The following is a 22,172-nucleotide window of genomic DNA, read 5'->3' as shown; positions in this document are numbered from 1 at the left end:
AAAAAATCGTATCGGTTTCCAACCTTTGATCTTTAAGGGGCCCACTGATTACCAGTCCGCCTGCAGTCTCTGGCCTTATCGGGCGGCCTGCCGTCCTAGACCAATAACGTCCACAAACATAAGCGATTATTGCCGGCCGGCAATGGTCTGCTGCCACCTCTGCGACTACAGACGAGTCGTCAGTTTCCCACCGTACGGCCGTCCGCCGGCAATAGTCTGATATAATTTTGACAGGTCCCTACAAATTGACAGTTCGCCGGACGATATCAGCCTGTCAGTTGATCGCAAAAGGCCACACATTAACAGTTCTACTTCAGATTTTGGACTGACGGCTATTCGAACTACGGCTCGTCGATTCCGGTCAGCGTCGACAGATATCTGCCGGACAGTCCGTGGCCTGCAGGCCAATTTACACACACATTATCAGATAGCCGGCCGGTGGCCTGTTGGCCGTCATCTGCTGTCAGTCGAGAGCCTTCAGTTTCATGTTTTTCAACTAGTTTAATTTTTTCATCAAAATGGACAGTCGACGTCAAAGATAATGTTTACACTTTTGGACCTTATTCCTTTGTAATAAGGCAAAAAATGTAAACATATTTTTGACTACTATAGTGAAACCTGGTTAAAAGGGGATATTACTGCAATGTTCTGCCGCCAGAGTGCAGCACTACCGACTCAGTAAATTCATAGACTAACTTATACATACTGTGCCTTAAACTGTTTTTGACAAGTTTTCACAGACAATAAAATATGACATTGATGCATCAAGGCGGTTTGTTAACAAGGGCCTACCGGTAAACGCGAAAATCGAAATTTAGTTATCTGCCTCTTTATCGCTCGAATATGCAAGAGTGATAGAGAGATTAGATAACGAAATTTCGATTTTCTTGTTACGCTGTAGGCCATGTGATTGACGTGACGTGTGATGTGTCAATGTGGTTTGTTTACTGTATGTGCCACAAAGGTGCCACCTACGCACTAGGTTGTTGTCGAATACAATGGCTCGCTTTTCGTATATACTTGCAAATGATTACATCGAGGATGAATGTGTCACTGAGTTTCATAGGATACTTTCCCAAAACACAAATTACCGTCCCCGCGACGTACTTTTGATGCAGGCTATGCATCTAATCGAGTCCGTTCCCGCCGAAGAAGAATTAATGATATATTAAATATATAGTAAAAACTACAAGGGTTGTGAAACTATAAGGGTTCCTATAGGGTAGTTGAATACGGAATCCTAAAAACAGGCAAACAACCTCTGTAAAATATAACGATGCGAGCGGAACACTAAATGCCTCGAGCTATCTCGGGCTTGGCCAAATTATTTATTACAAGGTATCAAACAAAAAAATCACTCGGGTAACGGCCAAGTAGACCTAATATTATGTAGAAAAGGTTTAAAAGAGTAGAATGAATATAACAAAAACATAACAGTAAAGTATTTTCATTTTTTTCAATTTGGTATACATAGATAGTACCTAAATAAGAGCCGGTGTAAGTAAAAGTATGTTGAATCCACCGCTTGCAGCTTGTGACGCCATATCCTTTTTTTGTAATAATTGTCACATATTACGAGAATTTCGGGTAATATCGCCACGCCACGCTCTGTAACTCCGAACACAGTTTGCTCCAGATATTCTCTTAACTTAAAACGGAATGAATTAATGATGTCATAATTCGGATCCCACTTGTAGCTGAAGAATTTCAAGCGTAGGTCTTATCTCTTGTCTAAGCAGGTACCTCCATACTTGCGCTAGTGTTTCTACCACGTGTCTTTATAGCGGAATCAAAACGCACAATAGCTAGTCTTTTCATTGCTAGCTGCCGTGAACGCCATCGAAGGTATACCTCCCGGCGTTGTCTTGAGAACTATTAAAATTTTAACCAGTGTTGTTATATTGGGACGCTAATTTCCCTATTTGAATCTTTCAATGTTTGCTCCTTTTTTACTCGGTTACTTACTCTTCCAGCAATCAATAATCAAGTCTGTATTTTCAAATATATAAGCCATGCAAATACTATAATAACATGTCACATTTAAAATTAATAGAGAAAAAAAAAATAAACCTTATTTTTTATAATTCTCTCTATGACATTTATTTTTGACTGACAGTAAACAACAGTTGCGAGGTAACAACATGATAAATAAAGAAAAGTCTTGACAAACTAGATACTATGCAACCTTCGCATTGTTGTATTCATGCCTTAAAATTAAAATGATGCCTATGAACCAACTATGAACTCTAACTAAACTAGAATTAAAGTTGAATTTTACTAACGTATATATCTGTTTTTTTTTACTGATTCTATTTCAATTTGACAGAAGCCCTACCGTATTTAAGGTTAATAAGGTCTACTGGCCTTAAAATTGTGTATGAAATTACAAGCAAATATCAGCGTCATAAATTAAGTATTGGATCCGTGATGTTCGAAGACAAAAAGTCGTATGCTTATTTTAGGGACTATGAACTCTTAAGTACTAGGAATAAAGTAGAATTTACTAATGCTGTAACGTGTGTCGATCGCCGGCCGGCTACCTCATGATGTGTGTTTGACTGGACTCGAGGCCACGGACTGTCCGGCGGATATCTGTCGGCGCTGACTGGAATCGTCAGGCGGCCACACACTATCGGTTCATGTAAGTCGTCAGGCCGAAAACTGACAGAGAACTGTTTAGTGTGTGGCCTTTTGCGGTCAACTGACAGGCTGATATCGTCCGGCGGACTGGTAATCGGTGGGCCCCTTTACGCCCAAGCTCAAGTTTTAACCGTCCGACAGCTATTCTTACACAAAATCTGTTTATACACACACAAAACCTCTAAAACATTGCCCTCATATAATATCTTAGTTAAAAAACGCATTTTCAATCTACCAATTCCCGAAGTACGTTCCGCCTTTGGAAAACGTTTTGGAGATCGCATTAGAGTCACAACTTACAATTCCATTCTTAAACAGTGTAACCTTAGATCTAGCACCACTATAGAAGCAAAAAAACTACTATTTAAATTCCTAAGTTCTCTTAGTTATGCCGAGACAGAAGCTATGTTAGATAATGTACTTTAGCTTATTAATGTTATATATAAGTACTATACCTTTATCAACCTTTATTGTGTTGATATGATTGTTAGTTATAATAAGTTTATTTTGCCATAAGCTGGACTTTGTTTGTAACAATAATTCTGTTGTTTAATGTAATCCTGGTACCCCGCGATACAGGCGAAGCCTAGTGCGGAGACCTCTGCCTCACTCTGTAATTTGTATTTTTGGAAATAAAGATTTATTATTATTATTTTCTTTATTCAATTAGGGTCTTAGGTTAGGATTTTACAATATGAGTATAAAAGTAAAATATAAAAACACTTACAAAACATAACAAAAATATATAAACACATTATAAAAAACCTAACCTAGGGTGCCGCCGGCAGCGGGGCTTGACCCAAGCTGCCGGTGGTCAGGGCCGCAGAGTGAGGAACCGACGTACTATACGCGCCGTGTCCAAAATTACCGCCTTCTGCATCTGACCCTTGATCCAACCACCCAGCGAGAGTCTCTCTAGGTGTTGGTCGAGACTCTTCGCTATGAGACCGTTCGCTGACACAACTATCGGAACAATGATCGTCGAGTCAACATCCCACATGGCGGTGATCTCGTGAGCTAAGTCTAGGTACTTGCTGGACTTGTCCTTCTCGGCCTTCACGAGATTCTCATCATGGGGGATGGTGACGTCGGCGAGCACGGCCCGGCGCTGCGATCGGTCTATCAGCACGATGTCAGGCTTATTGGCGACAATAGTCCTGTCAGTGATGATAGATCGATCCCAATAGAGCGTGGCACGAGAACAGGCGCAGGTAAGTACTTGTAGTACGGTACTTCGCGGTCCACAAGGCCGTATAGAAGAGCAAGTTGTTGGTGAATAATCCTGGCTACGAGATTATGTCTGTGCAAGTACTCACCGTTAGCAAGATGAGAACAACCGGAAATTATATGCCTGAGTGACTCTCCGGGACGGCGGCATGCCCGACAGATGTCGACCGTACCGTCCTTCAGGATATATTTCCGATAGTTGTTCGTCATCATCACTTCGTCCGCAATTGCACAGGCAAAACCCTCGGTTTCTCCGAAGAGGTCCCCGAATCGTAACCAATTCACCGACGCGAGCAGGTCCACATCGGGTCCCGTGAGGGCCTTGTAGAACCGCCCGTGTAGCACCTTACTCTCCCATGCCGCCTTGCGATCCGCAGTACTTAGTACCACAGGTTTGCGCCAGTTCACGTTTGCCAAGGAGAGCGGCGTGAGGTTCCTGTCTACTGCCACCACATCACGATGCATCCCACACTCGTTGTTAAGGAAATAATTCCTGAGATTGTACACCTCGCGGTTGTGGAAATCCTTGGCGTTTAGAAAGCCTCGACCTCCACACTTCCGTGGGATGTACAATCTCATAACTGACGAGCGTGGGTGTAGCATGCGATGTGTGGTGAGCAGTGATCGGACCCTCCGATCCAGGGCGTCCAGCTCGGGTCTGAGTCCACCTTAGTATGCCAAAGGAGTATGTGAGGAGGGGCATTACCCAGGCGTTGAAGGCGCGCACTTTGTTGCCTCCTGACAAAAGACTGTTAAGGACTTTTGTGAGCCGACTGAAAAAGCGCTCCTTCACTGACCGTCTAATACCCTCGTCCTCAATACCCAACGACTGTGACATACCAAGGTATTTATAGGTTTCTGATTCAGAGATAGATCTGAATGACATTGTCTCAGAAAGTTGTAAATTTGTTGAATTTACAACCCTCCCCCGCTGTACATGCATAACCGCACATTTATCGACACCAAACTCCATGTTGATGGCACTACTGAAGTCTTCGGTGGTTTTCAGTAGCTCCAACAAGCCTTGGGTATTTGGTGCAAATAATTTGAGGTCATCCATGTACAGAAGGTGAGAAATAACTTCACCCTCTCTCCGAAGCCGGCAACCTAGTCCCAAGTCCCTAGTTATTATTATTATTATTAAAGAGCTCAAAGTCGATGTGGTTGCGTTTCTACGTCGAGAAATGCCTCGCCTGATTTCATGCATCATCATCATCAACGCAGCTTCTATAAAGACAGTATTGCATTAGGTACCTATAGCAAACGTGCATTATCATCGAATTGAATTAAAGTATAGATATGTACAATAAATTTGACTTCAATTTGACTCCGGGAAAAGGTTCAAAATTAGTTCAAGATTAGAATCGAACAATATGAAGTAGGCATATTATTATTATGTAAATAAGACTAACAATCAAATGGAGTACAGCTAAACAAAAGCGTATAAAGTCTTAGTTATACTGTAAAGAGCGGCTGAAAATTTTGTTAAACACAAAAGTGAAATTAAGAACGCGTAACTATATAATAATATGTATAACAGGTTCATGGAATAATTTTGAAACAATTAAGTTTATACAGCATCATAACTCATAAGTCATTAACGTTTTAAGCGCTAAAATGTATGTTTCCGTGCACTTTAAAAAGCAAATACAGGCAATGGGGTAGGTACCTAATGTGGTTTAAAATATTTAGTGGTGCAACTAATGTTCGAAGCTGCTATATACCATTTTTTTATTTCTTTTTACTTTCAAATGACTAATCCGTTTTTCTTTACAAAAACTCAAACAAAAACTTCACTTTTGACACTGACATGTATACTCCATATCGTATCTAGCCGTAATATTTGAACCATCTTAAAGTTCGAATCGGGCCGTTAATCTTAGCACCTGTAAGCAACTTTATGCACGGCACAATACCAGCCCTATAAACTTATTAGTAAGTCTAATGTTTGTGCGACTAACCAGTGTACCGTCATTAATGGATAACTGGATCTAATTCATTTTGCATTAATGACCTAATACATAGACTACATAGAGTATGCCGGGAGTAACTGCTAATGTATGTTGTTAAATGACGTCAATCATCTAGGGTTACTGCAGTTTGATAGCCCCAGAGTCTGCGTTACCCGACTCGTTGGCGCTTAAGACTGTTATTTATTACTTTCTACCCACGTAGGTATGCCTACACATTTTTTCCACGACATTTTTATTAAGACGATTTTGTCTTATGTATAGACCTAGCCACGCAGCCACACATACTCGTAGGAATATTTGGTTTATCTAGAACAATGGAAACGTTAGTACAGAAATTCTTCAGTAAGTTTACCAGTTTGTGTTGCGCTTAGTTACTTTTCTTTGCGCTTTACGAATAAAATCAAAACTTTACATTACCGTGAAAGCAATGTTTATAAAAGGATTCGCACATAACGACCGCAACGATATTGCCTGTATTTATGGAAAGAAATAAGAAAATTAGATTTGGGCTGGGAGAAAAACATTGAAACGGAGCCTTTCATTTACATATCAATCGACGGGAGCACCTATATTATCGTAACCTAACGCTTCGCGTGTAAGAGAGTGCGCTCATGGAATGTCCTAAACATTATATTACATTCCTTGCACGTAAAATATAATATCCCTACCCACACTCAGATGTACGCGCAGGCAAATATCTAAATGTAATTTCCATGCGTTGTCCCCGCAATGTTTTCCCAGAAAATATTAACATGGAAGGCAAGGGGCTGAATCTCTCCTAAGTAAGTTGCAAAAAATGTACGTGATTTTACTTCAAAGTCCCTTTTGTCTTTATGAAAGAAAGGCATAAAAGTACAGGTACGTGAATGGCACATACAGAAAAATTACGCCGCGTAATGATGATGTGCCCGCACTTTCCTTAAAAACAAAATATTTATATTTTCCCTTCACGGCGAGACGCGGAGATGGGCTCAGAAACTTTACTACTGCCTGTCTGGGCCTGATTCACTTTTTCCTCACCAAAAACAAGAAAGTAGAATTCGTAATGCTTTGGCTGCTGTTATTTTCAGTAAGGGATGGCGTCATTGCTGTTGAATCCGTATTTATTATTTAGAGGTGAGGGTTTTAAAAGGTGAACTGCCTTCAATATAACATTTTTTACACACGTGAAAGAAAATAAATGCTCTCATTTCAGTTCGTAAGTAGCAGCTGAAATAATCCACAAAGAGTATTGATTGCTGTTTAATATTTAAATATAAACAACAACATTTAAAGTTGTGCAAACTTTTGTATGGACTGACATGGCTATTTGTACGTACGTACAAATCATGTAGAAATAGCAATATATTTGACGTCCCCTCCCCCGCAAAAATCGGCAGACTGTTTTGTACAGTGAATGACAGCCAAGGCGTCTCCAGTTACTAAATGCTCTAAGTAGATAGTTAGTTGAGTAAACATTTATATAAAGAAAATTTTTTTTTTTTATTAAATACTGCTCAAATTTCAAAAAATATTCGTAATTTTAAGGTTAGGTACCACTAGTATGTCCAACAGGAAACTTACTAGGTAAGGGAAATATTATCACAGCTCATCACTAACCGTGACATAACTAATTACTGAATAGTTTTACTTAAATTTGCTGCCTATGGTCTGAAAGTCAAGTTTATCAGTCATCTTACTGATTTTTTTCTAAACACTGGATATTTTTTGTATTGCATTTGAGCGAGATGAATGGTCCAAGTTTACTTTTAAGTTTAGTTATGTTTATGTGGCAACTACAACACTATCCAAGTGCTGCTTTTAATCTAACAAAATAGCTGTAATAAGTACAATATCCCTAATAGAAGGATAACCTCCACCGAGCACCGCAGGGGGCCGCGGCGGGAGGCGTCGCTTCAGAGCACAGGAAATAACTTAACACCAATGCACGCTTTCTAATACACTCTTATCATTAAATCAAAGCTTCGTTAATGTCCAGCTGTTTCATTGAAGGGTTCGGACGTCTGTGTCTTGTAGCGAATATACGCTTCATTTGATATCGAAATATTGAGTGAGTGTAGATAAGGTGCGTTGGGGCAAGTTGATTGCTTTTGTTGTTCATTGTTGTTTTTATTGTACTGCCCATTTAGTACCTACATACAGACGAGAGTCAATGTTGAGTTGAGTTTTTACCGCTCGAGAACTTATCTATATACCTACTCGTACACAGTTTTATAAACTATATTGATCTACTCCTGCCACCACTTCAACATTAACCAGTATTTTTTTGATGATTAAAGAATTTTTAAAAGGTCTCATTGGGATTACCGGGGTGTTATCGATGGAATAGGAAAGTTTTTTTCAACACTAACCTTGTGTTTAGTTTCACGGTTGTTCGAATGCAACACTGCTCACCTCATCAAAGCGTTTTATCTTACCCCAAGGCGCCTTAATTAAATAGAGTCCATAATCTGTTATCGTATTTATATAGTTTATCAGTATATGGGAGTAGTACCCGGACAAATCTCTTGTATGAGCATACTGGTGAAATTTCTGTTTTTTACTTGATGTCAATAATATTATACTAAAATAAGTATTATATTAAAATTAGACGTACAGAACGCCTTTAATTCAGTGAATAGAGACACCCTGCTGAACGAAATTAAAATGACGGTTCCGGAAATTTATAACTTTTTACTACAGTGTTATCACTGTCCAATTGTCCATCCAAATTAATGCACAAAAACAATGAGATCCTTTCGGCAGTGGGTTGTCAGCAGGGTGATCCCCTCGGTCCAGCCATATTTAGTTTGACAATTAATTCAATAATTCACAGTCTAAATTCCAAATTAAACGTGTGGTACCTTGACGATGGGACTCTAGGTGGCGATTCACAGACTGTCTTAGCAGATTTAATACAAATTAAAAATAAGTTTAAAGATATTGGGTTGGAATTAAATTTCAATAAATGTGAATTATATATTTCCGACAATGTAGATTCTTCTTCGGCATCCCAAATTATTCAAAGTTTTAATAACATCGCGCCATCCATCAAAAATATATCTAAAGACAGTCTACATCTTCTCGGAGCACCCATCTTCAATGAAGCCATCCCTCCCCTTCTGAGTAAATCTATTTCAAAATTTAGTGACTATTCGGACCGCCTTCTCAAAATTAGCAGTCATTCTGCACTGTTTATTCTAAAATTTTGTTTACTCATTCCAAAATTCACCTACCTGCTCCGCTGTTGTCCTATCTGGAAATACCCCCATCTACTCCGACCTCTTGACCTACTTTTAAAATCCCAAATTGAATCAATTTTGAACATCCGATTTAGCGAGCAGGCATGGACTCAAGCCACCTTACCGATAAGGTATGGTGGCTTGGGTACCCGTAAAATTTCAAGTGTTGCTTTGCCAGCATTCTTGGCCTCAATTCATAGCACCTCCGATCTCGCAGGTAATATTCTCAAAGCCTCTCCGGCTACAAACTGCGAGATCGCGTGCCTAGTTGAGGCGTCGAATGCTTGGCTAGCTGGACCGAGTCAAAATTTTCCGTCTCGACCGAAGATACAAAGGGCCTGGGATAACATAGCTTCAGTCTCTACTCTAAACTCACTTCTGGACACCGCGATAGGCAGGGATCGAGCGAGGCTTCTGGCTTCATCTAGGCCAGAGTCGGGTCAGTGGCTACACGCGTACCCCTCACCTAACACCGGCACCTTTATAGACCCAGGGACGCTACGCATAGCCGCTGGTCTCCGGCTAGGTGTTGCTGTCTGCGCCGGCCACAACTGCGCTTCATGTGGATCTGAAGTGGATAGCCTCGGTCACCACGGGCTCGCCTGCTCTTCGGGTGCCGGCCGCCTGTCTCGCCATTCCGCCCTCAATGACATCCTGAGAAGGGCGCTCGTCAGTGCCGGCGTTCCCGCCGCCCTGGAGCCCCAAATAGTGCGGAACGACGGTAAGCGCCCTGACGGGATGTCATTGATTCCCTGGAAGATGGGTCGTGCGTTGGTATGGGACGCCACTTGCGCTGACACGGTAGCGGCGTCCTACGTCCCATCGACCAGCAGGCGTGCTGGCGCGGCGGCGGACACTCGGGAGCGTCAAAAGGTAGCTAAATACAGCTGTCTCGGCGCTCAATACGAATTCGTCGCATTTGGCGTCGAGACGCTTGGTTCGTGGGGCAGAGGTGCACAGATGCTCCATAAGGCGCTCGGGAAACGGCTGAGGGAGGCAACGGGCGACCCCCGCGCGGGCAGCTTTCTCGCGCAGAGAATTGCCATCGCAATCCAGCGCGGGAACGCTGCCTGCGTGTTGGGCACCCTCCCGAGGGCACCAAATTTTGATAGGTATTTTTAATTTTTAGTTTTAGTTAATTTAATTGTAGTTAGTTTTAGTTTTATATTCGTGTTTATGTCTTTTAGTAATTTTTATCATAGCCGTCCTGATCGTAACAGACGCTTTTTGTTAGAGAGTGAGTCTTCTGTACCTAGTACTATTAATAGTATTAAAGCATAATAAAAGACAAAAATTTTAGTTAAAAGTCAAACATTGGAACACACAGGTGTGGAAACCGTGCGGACATAGGATCGTTAGGTGTGATAACGGCCTAAATGCTACAAGGTGACGCCACAAGCTCTTTACCGCGATACAATCACCGTGATGGTAAAATGTTTCTTTTAATTCTATACATATTTATTGTACACTAGCTTTTAAGCCTTTTAAGTTGGTATGTATATTTATTAAGCAATAAAGTTTACTCTTATTTTACGATTTAAAAGAACAATAAAAGCAATTTTTATTGCACTGTAGATGATATTAGTAATAATAAAGTGTATATTATATTATTAAATTTAACAACAGCTGCTACCGATTCGTTCAGCTATGTAATTTACTAACTTCCCCAATTTCCCCATGGAATTAAAAATCAGAAAACATAAATGACACAAGCGAGAAAACTTCAATGTTTGTAAACATGGTTTGTGTAAAACGTAATCACCTGCGATTTAATGGTCCAATAACTCGTGTAAAGGATAATCACACCAGCAATTTGCAAACTTTTCAGTGTTAAATGGTGTGTTTTACACGCCTTATACCAAGCCATCGTAATCCATCGGCTCGGCGGTCACCCGTATGGCACCCCGCCACAAATGCAGTAAGCCCTGTTTAAGTTTACGACCCCGCGTCTCCTGGCTTTACGACGCAGACTGCTGGCTACGGAAATATAGTTCGTTGAAAGAGTGACCTGTGCTCCACAGTATTGCTTAAAGATATTGAGGTGACACGACCCCCCGAGGTGGCTAATGTTTCGTAGAAATAGTTGCAATAAAAAAACCGGACAAGTGCGAGTCGGACTCGCCCACCGAGGGTTCCGTACTTTTTGGTATTTGTTGTTATAGCGGCAACAGGAATACATTCAACTGTCTAGCTATCACGATTCATGAAATACAGTCTGGTGACAGAAAGACAGACGGACAGTGGAGTCTTAGTAATAGAGTCCCGTTTTTACCCTTTGGGTACGGAACCCTAAAAAACAAGTGCTGCGGCAATATGGCATGCTAAAAGAGTGATCTGCAGTATTGATTTAACCCTTGACCCTATACAATGCCATATATGGTGGATATGATATTCAACTTTATTGGCAGCTATCAAAGTGCAAATTTAAATAATTATATTTTATTACCTGCAGTAAGGGGTTAAGATATTTTGGTGACGTAGGGTTCTCGATTAAAGTTAGCGCGGAAATAGTTGCAATATGGAAATGGCAGATGGACAGACAGACGCACGAGTCATCCTATAAGGGTTCCGTTATTTCTTTTTGAGGTACGGAACCCTAAAAAAGAGACGCCAGGAATTCGTAAAAGTCTTTCTGAAACTCTGTTTTTCTATCCCAGATGGCATGGCATGGGGATGGCAATTTAATTTGTTTAATCGTATCATTCGTTTAGATAATCTAAAGCCGCTTCTGAATAAAATGTAGCTGCGGTTAAGGTTAGGTAATTATTGTAGCCCAGGAAAGATACGGTTGCGCAAGATTATTAAATCATAATAGCCAGATTTTTTTAGATATCATTCTAAAAAAACTTACAGGTAAAATATGCAGGATTTAAATAATTTAAGATTTTCGGACGACATAGTCTTGTTCTCCGAAATATCGTAGAGCTGCAATCGATGATTAACGACCTTCACGAAACAAGTCGACAAGTTGGCCTCGAAATAAATCGCAGCAAAACAAATATTATGACCAAAAAACAAAACAACCAGTTCACATAGAAAATGTAGTTACCTGGGCAAACAAATTTCGTTTAAAAAAGAGAGAAATGAAATTGAAATTGAAAAAAGAATTACAAACGCTTGGAGAAGATTTTGGGGACTAAAAGAAGTTATGAAAAGTGATATGCATATTAAGATTAAACAGAAAGTTATGAATACCTGCATCCTCCCATCACTGACCTATGCGAGTAAAACATGGAATTTCACAGTTTGTAACAAAAATAAGATTAGGTCATGTCAAAGAAGTATGGAGAGAAGTATACTCAATGTAAAAAGAATTCAAAAAATATTGCATACATTAATTAGAAAGAAGACAAAGGTCACAGACGCCCTAGGTCACTGTAAGAAATTAAAGTGGCGGTGGGCGGGACACGTCGCTAGGATGACAGACAACCGATGGATTCACAGACTAACCACTTGGAAGGGGCCATCAGGTACAAGAAAACAAGGCAAACCCAAGGCGCGATGGACTGACGAAATAGTGAGACTGGCTGATGATCAATGGATGCAAAAAGCTAATAATAGAGACGCTTGGAAATCACTAGAGGAGGCCTTCACCTTCGAGTAGCGAGGGGTTCTTACATTATTAGATATTATAAATTAAGTATAAAGATGTTAGAACGTAGAACTGTTTTGTAGAAATAGGTTTATATAAAAGTGTGTAATTATTTATTTTTTTGTAAGAAATATAAGGCTTTTTTATTTTTATTTATTTATTTATATGTAAATTAGTGACCCAAAGATGGACATGCAACGTAAAAAAATGAATTTTAAACATGGGGGCTAAATGAGAAAGTTATAAAATAAAGTTTTTCAAACTATGTCGTGTTATATATCGAATAAAGGATCTCATCTTGAGAATTTCAAATATATTTTTCTTATAATTTTAAAATACATAGGTTAGAAGTTATTTAAGAAAATAGCCAAAAAATTACCACCCCCTCCACCCACGGATTTTAGTTCGTAGGTATATAAAACTAGAATCATGTCATCTCCGTTAAACTAAAAACATAGCTATAATAAATTATTTCCAATTCGCCATAATTCCGGTCTGTAAAATGACTGGAGTACCTAACTATACTCGCTGACGTCGCAGCTCCAGTGATAAAACGACATGTTCACGCTGCTTTCGTTTATGGCTATACTGCGAACAACAAAATAACGCAATATTTAAAAAATAAACTGTCTTCTTCCTCGCGTTATCCCGGCATTTTGCCACGGCTCATGAGAGCCTGGGGTCCGCTTGACAACTAATCCCAAGTACGTAATTACGTAATTTTAACGTATGTAAAAATAAACTGTATTTGCAATAATATATTTCGCGACAACATATTTCAACATTAATCGTAATAATTGCCCCACAGTTCTGGATTTGTGCGAACACGTTAAACGAGAATACATTTTAAATGCATATTCAATAAAACAATCTAATAGACAAATCAAATAAGACAAAACATTTAAAATACGAGCGGACTAGATGCTCTCCGTGCTTAATTGTCCAAAATACTCAGCAGAATAAAATTAATGACTAAGTTGATTATTAGAAGGAGTTCTCGGACAAAAGTGATTGTATCCTCCCTGGCGCGGTGCGGTGCGGGGAGGAGGGGGGGCGTGAACGGCGGGTTCATTTAAAGAAGTAATTACTGAAACAGCAAGTTCGGGCGATCCTGCGGTGACGTCGTTAGTATGCGCCTCGCGTCACGCCGGCAGAGGCGATAACGCAAATTCGTTTTACCGAACATCTCGCTAATAGAGTTTCACTAATTTATAAGGCCGTTAAGCCTCAGGCCGTTTAGACCGGACCTGCGTAAAACTGTCCGCGGTGGACGTAAAAAGGATTTGATGGTAGACCCTGTTACATATTTGATGGAACTCGATCTTTCGCCGCGCGGCTTCGAGGTGAGCGCGTTTAATTATGAACAGTTTCTCTGGAATTATACGAATTCTTGCTCGAAAACCCTGCTGAAATAACAGATTGTTTTGCTACTTTGTTACTGAATTTAAATTGTTTGTACAGAAACAGTTTCTATGGTTGAGAAATAGCTGTACACAACAGACATAAAACTGAGAGGTGTATTGGTTTATCTATTAGGTTGCTAGTGGGTTCATGTTCATTATGACAGACGTTTTTAATTAAAATCCCAATGTAGGTACTTAAATAAGCCACACGCCGACGTTGCACCTGGGGAGCTTTAAATTACTGCGACCAACTCCATAATCTCAGACAGGATGGTAAAAAATGCTTCCACAACAAGCCAGTCCATATTTAATAGGTTAAACTGGAGAAGAGGACTCTCCACAGATCAATTTTATTAGACTACTTCTTGCATGAAGATAAGATTGTTAAATTTTTGAGATAACTTTTACAGTTAAGAACATATTCGGTACCTATTTGAAGTGTTTGCGCAAATAACTTGCTCTCAGCAGTTTCAACTGTCGTCGCTGCCAGTCGGCTGAGGACAACGCGGTATTTTTTGCGTGGTTAACACAAAATTTATGTGCAAGCGTTTTGTTGCAGGACAGTTTATTTCCGACCCTTACATTGCATTGTTTAATATGATATTAAATAAAACGGAAAATATACTTATTCTCTTTTTCCGTTTTTATTTTGATAATTTGTTCAAGCAACCCTGGTGTAGTATTATACATTATTTTAATGCATAGAAAAAAAAACAATGAACACGGTTGACTACGCGAGGAGGATTTTATACAAAGTGACCCAGTTTCATTACTTGTGTATACGTGTTACCGCCGTAGACCGTTTTAAATTAACTGCTTTTCTCAAACTATGACTAGTTTTAACCAAACGCCTGATGTCAAATAAAATTTACATCTATAAAAAAAGGACTCGTTTTTTCTAAAATGCCTACGTGATAACAACAATTTTGTATTGCAGAAAAAAATATTGTCTGTTAGAACTAATTCTAATTACTTACTAATAAATTTTTAACAGGGTATAATATGTGTACCTATTTATGTATGTATATTCTTTAATGTACTTACTTAGAAAAACCAATACGAGAAACACAGTTACAAAGAGAATAGTAAAACGGGATTTAAATAGAGAAATAATGGGTATTAGTAAATCGGTTTTAAGCTGTAGAAAATCTATTCTTTAAAGAAAATTTAATTTTAATAATAACATAATAACAGATTTTTTAAGGTGTTGTTAGCAGGCAGTCATTACACGCTGTAGTTAAATGGTACATCTATGTATCCATTCAACCTTTAGCAGGCCTATAGGGACCGTGCGCGTTGGAGGGTCTGCCATCTTGTGGCCTGAATCGGAAACATATGTGCACATGTACATTGCCAAAGCAAGTGCTACCATCTACCGTTCTCGCCGGTACGTTTCCTTGTACATAGTAGGTACTGCCATCTTGTGGGCTACATCGGAAGCATAATCGACACATTTACGCCTCGCGCCAACGGGCTTGACGGCTCCTATGCTGCCCCCTATAGTTCATGCACGGGGCCTATTAAAAAGGCCTGTATTTTTAAAAGTTATCAAATTGCAATTGTCTTGGCAAGTTTTAAAATTGGGGCGGTTGCGGTTAGAGGATGGTAATTGAATAATTTTAACAGCCTACAAAATGTATAAGTAATTAAAAATACATGGACCGTGTATCAATAGCTATTTTCAGCGCTCTTGACAAAACAGAGGAACTGTACCTAATACTCAATCTGTGTATGTACTTGTTACTTATTAATTACCACCTGAAATTTTTATTTTGTTTTATATGATTTAGTTACACTGAAAATCTGCTTTAAAGACAGTGTCATTTCAGGAGGACCACCCCCCGCTCTTCTCTTGTCGTACTCATTTAAGCAATATTTTTTAAGCAATAATGGAGTACGGAAAACCAAGAGTACTTACTTAGGCCTCGGATCAGTAAAAGGAATGTAGCAAAATAACACGTTCGAAATAATATTCGCTAAAGAATACCAATATTTTTAGGGTTCCGTACCTCAAAAGGAAAAAACGGAACCCTTATAGGATCACTCGTGCGTCTGTCGGTCTGTCCGTCTGTCACAGCCTATTTTCTCGGAAACTACTGGACCAATGAAGTTGAAATTTGGTACACGTATGTAAATTAGTGACCCAAAGATGGACATGTTTTTTTTTTATAATTTTAAAATACATAGGTTCGAACTTCGAAGTTATTTCAGAAAATAGCCAAAAAATTACCACCCCCCCTCCGAAACTACTGGGTCTAAAATTTTGAAAAAAATACACAAAATAGTTCTTTACCAATAGATGACAGGAAAACCTATTAGAAATGTGCAGTCAAGCGTGAGTCGGACTTATGTACGGAACCCTAGAAACGCGAGTCCGACTCGCACTTGGCCGGTTTTTTGTACACGATTGTAGTGTTTTACAAAGCATACTTTAGAGTGAAATCCATACAGAGGGCAGATGGAGGAATGGACGTGGCATCCGGCAGCCGCGGGCCTCGAGCTCTAACTCAGATTTATATCGTGCAGGAAGCGTCGTTAAAAGTGGCCGGAAATCACATCAAGACGCCTTTGCGACCGCTCGTGGTCCACTCGCTGCAGTAAAATGTATAATATATAGCTGGTACATGTATACTTAAGTAGATTACTATCAATGTTTTAAGCTAGTCTTGCATTTGCACGACGGAAACATCCATTCATAGAAAAGTGTAAGTGTGGGAGAGATAGTGCCAGTAATTGTAATGCATCTAGCTCGCGCAATATTATTGGTGCATGTGCGATGCATACACAGTTATATATATTATCAATATCAAGCGAATATCAGATTTAAATATTTAGAACTTAGTTTCAAGAAGTTAAAAACTTAAAGGCAACTTAAAGGCTTGTTATTGATACGTTGTTGCTCCAAGCGTATCTTTTTTGCACCAATAATATATGTAAGTTTGAGCGAGATGCGTGGGCACTGATGTCAAATTAAGATGAAGTTAACATTTAATTTATAAGTTCGAATCGACGGAGCAAGCGCGCGTGTAGCACTTTCCGCTACATGCCTACAGGATTTAGTTGCTACGACCACCCTCGGCGTAGCACTTCGTAGCCTAGCTCTATTAGCTACATCGTTAAAATTATTTAACAATTTTACGATTTTGATTTTGTTTTGGTACGACCTTGATGATCGCTCACGTTGATTGGTGCACGCGAAATGCAATGAAATTGGTATCATTGGGTAAACCCTCGATTCATGCGCATGAGACGCCTTGAGGCCAAATGAAACTGATTTGACTAGGTAATATAGATAGGTACCCTATTTCAACGTACATTTGAGATTTGACCTCAAAATTATATCTTAATGATGTAGGTAATTTACTTATCATTCGCGCATGCATTTCGCTAATACCTGTCCATACATTCATAGGCGCGAGCGAGACGCACGACAAGCTTTTATCACATAAGATTTGCGTACCCCTTTCTGTACATACACGGGTTTTATTAAAGTGTCTTGCACGCGGAAGCCAAATAATGGTAATACGCAGGATGCCGCCAGCCGTCGCTTTGACCTTCGCCCTTCCGATAGTTCAATTTACCTGTCCCCTATGTTTTTACTTCCCTTTAATACAGCGGCCGTTCTAAATTCATATGACCGGGAACACATTTGTGTTCGGAATACTTTCGCTTCCAAAATGCTACGCGGACGAGGAGGGGAAGGTGGGACAAGACTGGGTATGCTTATCGTTTAATGCCGTATAGAAATGTCACAATAATTCAGAAAATCGCCTTTTTTGTTTTCATTTATTACCTATCCTCTTCAATAAAGGTTCTTTATAAAAAGATCATTGTTAAATTTATTTTAATAATATTGAAAGTAAAACATTATGGCCCATCGTGGGGTGGAATGAAGAACCCCCAAAACCCATATATTTCTCATAAACTCCGTAAATACATTAAATGTCACCTACCCTATCCTAGTTAGTACAAGGGGCCGCTATACTTTATTTAGGTACTGTACTCCTACTAAGTATAAAAAATTAACCCAGCCAATTATAAGTCTTGACTCGTAACGTACTATCACACTATTTGAATAAGCTTCTTATACTATTTGTTGTTATGCTGTTTTATAATTAAACCATAATATATTCTTAAAAAAATATATTTGATTTCAATCCCTTTTGCCATTGTAGTAAAAACGCTGTTTATTGTACTAAACCACATTTGTTTTTGCCCCGGCTTTCTTTTTTAATATTATGTGTTTCATTTTAATTTTGATTATTTTAGGGGCAACAACAATATATAGCTAATCAACGAAAATTTTCAACTCTCCATTGCTGCTTAGCCAGTTGAAAGAAATACAGACAGTCGGATGAACCGCGGAAGTTTTAAATAGGGTTCCAGTCAGCATTCTTTAGGACGAATCCTTAGAATTAACCACTATACAACGTATTTAGTAATTGCTAATATTTTATTATGGTTGGTCAATTCATTTAAAATCGGAGGACCATATTTTGTCCCCTACCCCGTCTTGCTCCACTTTCTCTTATGGCCGCCTCGGTTCGTTCGAGACACAATTGCGCGTGTTTGCATTTTTATCTACTTGTTTTCGTGGGGTGAATACGAATGCTGCCTTTGTTTGGACGTTGCATAGGTAAATATTAATATCTAGTTGGAATTGTCTCCGTAACAATATGAAATAAGCGGAGCGTAAAACATAATTTCGCCCATCCAAAACGCGAAACACCCAATACCTACTCGTACAGGATGAAAATGTAGACTTCACAAATTTCTAGAACCTACCGTAAAGTAGTTATAGGTTCATAATCGTCAGCTGAACCGTGTAATTAATCTTTTTTACCAATTTTAAAAAAGGGGGTGCTAATAACACGACTATATGCAGTCTTCGAAAACTTGAGACTTCTTTTGCAACAATACCTAAAAAAACTAATCGGATCGACCACGTAGCCTAGGGAATTAGGCGGCTGAATGCCTTTAGCTAGATTCGAGCCCGGGACGCCCTGCATCCTAGGCAGGTAGGCGTTATATCCTTAAATCTTGAAGTGTCAACAAAAACCGTATCGCACACTGTCGCTTATGATATGATTTGCTTGCATATGAACAATGTAGTAGAAACAGCGTTATATCTCACCATCTCAGCGCCAAGAACCTCCATCATAAACCCCGCATCCTCCGCGTGTATAAATCGGGCGGCCCATAAAATTCCGGTGCTCCGGTAATTAACACCTAGCACTATACCCGTAATAAGGAAAGAGGATCTACTCTATTATGAGCGGTCTGTCGTGCGTTCAAAGCTAATGAAGTAATAGAGGGGCCGCTGCGTTAATATGATAACTGTATACAAGTTACGCGTTTAAGTGCCTGAGGACGGTCGGGGGACCAAATTGAGTTCAAATTTCGTTTTGGTACAAAACTTTAGTGTGACAAAACCATACGTTCTTGTGCAATGTAATTTTGTAGGTAAATGAACGGTATTAGACAAGATTTATTACCATTTTTGTTGGACATAATAATATAATGATTAGGATTTAGTAAGTTAATTTACATTTTTATCCAAAATATAGTTTATTGCGATTTAAGAATATTTACTTTTTTCTCATATAAGTGCAAACAAGCACAGAAAAATCAAAAGTAAAAAAGAGTTAACAATTAGTCGAACTGATATTACAATCGTACTAAAATAAAGTACCTATTATTATGAAAATCGTACTTACGTTACGTTAAGTTTTATGATGCAAAAACGGCCTAAAGGAAAGTTTTCCTACAGTTTCACGACTTGTTTGGGGACGAAGTTGGGGCACAGGCTAGGATAGTTAAAAGTGCCTTTTGAATTTTTGGATAGATGCAGTTTCGGTACGGTATTTAGAAAAGAATAGAAATCATTTATTTAAGGGAAACTAACAATATATTATAACATAACATAACAACGGTAAAAAGCAATTACATTAGGTAGCAATTTACGGCCTGGCCTTGCCTACAGAATAGCAGATTCCTGGTAATTTGTGTGTTCATGACAGACATTTTTTCTTGAGTTTATGCATGTTTTCTATGTATTAGCATTTATTTATATCGTATACTCACAACACAAGCCTTATTAACACATTGCTACTGAGCTACGGTCGTAGCCTATAACATGGGTTTCCCGGTATGTAGCGGAAATGCTTCGTAGCGGCAAAACGAGGTGTCGTGATTAGCGTTGAATGGGTTTACTGTGGGGCTACGACGACTCGCGTAAAAATTTAGTCCCATAATATTAGTTTAATTATAAAAGTTAGAAACCAAAATTTACGGGACCAAAAAAGGAATCATCTGTACAAACATTCGAAATATTTTATTTTCTTTTTACAAGCTTTTATTTAGTACCTGACCGTTGTATGTCTGTCTGTCGGTCTGTAATCAAATCTTGCAAGTTAAATTTGATCCACTTCCCGGTTTCCGATTGAGCTGAAATTTTGCATGCATATATAAATCGGATGACAATGCAATATTATGGTACCATCGAGCTGATCTGATGATGGAGACAGGAGGTGGCCATAGGAACTCTGTGATGAAACAACGCAACCTAATTGTGTTAGGGGTTTTTAGAATTGTCTCGATGAGTATTAGTTGTCTGTCGTCAGAAAAGTACAGTCAGCGATAAAAGCTTGTACCAAAAATGACATTTTTGCCAAAATCTTATTATTATAACAAATTTCACTGTTTACGGATAATAATTGCAATGTGACATTTGCAAAGGATGGCCGCGTCTGCGATCACGGTCGCGAGCGCCATCTGTGGCGGGGGCGAGTCGTCACGTCCGCGCCGAGCTCCTCTCATGCAAGTAATCATAATATCGTAAAACTTTTGCACTTCGCCAAAAACCTCTTGAATCTTCCTAACATGATGTCTTGCAGAACTCTCGGCGGGTAATCAGAACTTAATGATAAGTGCGCCGCCTCGGAGCGGTACCCAAATTTTAGGGGTCACGTAAAATATTAAAATGGCGGCATGAAGTGGCCAAAGATTCATTGCTTTTTCCCTGTTTTTATTATACGTAAATAAGACACCCCAACGCGTTTGTGTGTTCATAACATAAAACCAAGTTGTAGTAAAGTTCGTCTTCATGGTCTCGCTGGAGCTCTCGTAAATGTTAGTAAAGCTCTAAGTGCCGGCGTTACTTATGTTTTTTTAGTGGAAACTAAGCTGGTTTATTTATTTAACACGAGTTAGCCCCAAAATTATAGGAGAATGGTATATGGTAACTATAATGGAAGGAAAATATGATCTGATTCTTATCAATAATGTTTTATGTTAAGCCCTAAATACTCTTAGCAGAAATATTATTTATACAACATTAAAATTAATTTACAATTGTGTTAAAAAATAATATAGTAAATATTAAATTCTACTTTGCGGAAATAAATTGAAATACTGAGCAGTGTTTTTTAACGAGTTATTAAGATTAACAAATTGCCTTCGATGTTTCTCAGCTAACAATCTGTTAGAAATGGGGTAGCGAAGAAAAACGTGGCTTATTAAAAAATACAAGATGTTCGGTTTGGTCGTTAACAAAAAAAGCACTTACCTCTTAATTTCTTGATCCTGTTTTTCAGCTTCAATAACTTTCCTGGAATTATGACGGCAAGTTAAAAACAATAACACCAAAACGTTTATAATGTCATTAAGTTCAATCTTAGGTAAATCATTATAACTAAATACAAGCATTAAACATTGGATATGTATTATGGTCAAATTAGTAGATGTTAAACTACTAAACTAGAAAACCTTCTGAGAAGAAAGTAACGTGTTGCGTAATTGCGTATAGACCCGAGTATGAGAAAGATTCCAAGTACCCAGTGTATTCTTGAGCGTTGCATGGGTTTCAGTACTTAATACTTATGAATCAGTCACTGACAAGTCCATCCTTCCTTCCTTTTGGCGAGAGTATAAATGTATACCTAGTAAGTAAGGTGTATCTTTGCATATATAAAATAAATAAATACAAAATTAACATAACATTACTTGGTGCTCTAGAGAACAAAATGCAACTTTGTACATTGTACACTAACCAGTAGCCGAAGCCCTAGAATAGCTGGTCATGACCACTTCTTATTTTTATTTGCTCACTATTTTC

At 39.0% G+C, this 22,172-nt stretch overlaps 1 protein-coding gene and 1 long non-coding RNA gene across 2 annotated transcripts in view; one reads left to right on the top strand and one right to left on the bottom strand.

The window, feature by feature from the left end:
- Window positions 1-10,522, top strand: part of LOC134790818 (uncharacterized) — a 91,988-nt gene extending 81,466 nt beyond the window's left edge. Inside the window, exon 4 of the long non-coding RNA XR_010144221.1 lies at window positions 10,389-10,522. This is a non-coding gene — a long non-coding RNA (uncharacterized LOC134790818). The remainder of the gene's footprint in view (window positions 1-10,388) is intronic.
- The window catches only part of LOC134790798 (protein muscleblind-like), a 402,804-nt gene extending 381,162 nt beyond the window's left edge, over window positions 1-21,642 (bottom strand). Inside the window, exon 1 of the mRNA XM_063761743.1 lies at window positions 21,624-21,642. The gene's annotated coding sequence lies outside the window, so the exon portion shown is untranslated. The remainder of the gene's footprint in view (window positions 1-21,623) is intronic.
- Window positions 21,643-22,172: the final 530 nt, after the last annotated feature.

The sequence above is a fragment of the Cydia splendana genome, chromosome 5 (assembly GCF_910591565.1).
Source record: "Cydia splendana chromosome 5, ilCydSple1.2, whole genome shotgun sequence".
NCBI lineage: Eukaryota > Metazoa > Arthropoda > Insecta > Lepidoptera > Tortricidae > Cydia > Cydia splendana.
The sequence above is the reverse complement of the archived record's forward strand: the minus strand, read 5'-3'. Positions and strand labels throughout refer to the sequence as shown.